Genomic DNA, 1,065 nt, shown 5'->3' with positions numbered 1-1,065 from the left:
TTATTTTTTTTTTTTTTTTTTTTGTTGCTATTAGAAAATTAGAATTTTGAAAAACATAAAATTCATTAAAACACACTTCAAATGTCGGGAAAGCTCAATTCGCGCCATCTAGGAATCAAAATTTTCCCGGGGGAGAACCCCCGGACCACCCTTTCTTTTCGGGATTTATCGATTCATGGAAAAAAGAATACGCATGCAACTACTCATTTGTTTATGTATGTATACACATATAAAATAAAAAATGAGAAAAATTTACCTGACCTTTTTCAAGAGGGGAAAACCTTGAATTTTATAGAACTTTAAAAGTCATTAAAAGACATTTCAGAAGTCGAAAAGCTCATCTCCCGCCATCTAGAAGTCAAAATTTTTCCGGGGGAACCCGGACCCCCTTTATCTTTGGAGTTCATTGATTAATTTAATCATTTTCAAGGGGTGGGGGACCTTGAATTTTGAAGAATTTAAAAGTCATTAAAAGACACCACAGAAGTCGGGAAAGCTCATTTACCGCCCCCTAGGAATCAACATTTCCTGGGGAAGAAACACAGGACCTCCCCTCCCCCCTTCTTTTTGGGATTTATCGATTCATGGAAAAACTACGTATGCAACTTACTCAATCTTTTTTTATGTATGTATACACACATAAGGCCTATTTACTGTATTAACAATGGGAAAAAATTATCTGACCGTTTTCAAGAGTGGAAAACCTTGAATTTTGGAGAACTTAATTTCTTTCAAGTTCTTCAAAATTCAAGGTGTTCCCCTCTTGAAAATTATTATAATGAATCAATGAACCCAGAGAAAGGGAGGTTCGAGTTCTTTCCGGGAAAATGTTGATTTCTGAATGGCGGACAATGAGATTTACCGACTTCTGAAGTATTTTTTAATGACTTTAATTTAAAAGACACCGGGGGACAAGGGGAAAATATCCATCCATCCAAATATCCGTGAAAAATCTTTCCCCATTGAATGCCCTTTTCACCCGGGAAAGTGCATGAAGATGATGATACTGTTTTGGTTGATGAAGAAGCATAAACTTGAATTAGTAACCCGTTTAAACGAATTAGT

The sequence above is a fragment of the Anneissia japonica genome, unplaced genomic scaffold (assembly GCF_011630105.1).
Source record: "Anneissia japonica isolate Jap-2015-1 unplaced genomic scaffold, ASM1163010v1 scaffold8218_len373358_cov135, whole genome shotgun sequence".
Taxonomy (NCBI): Eukaryota; Metazoa; Echinodermata; class Crinoidea; order Comatulida; family Comatulidae; genus Anneissia; species Anneissia japonica.
This window is presented reverse-complemented; position numbering follows the sequence as displayed.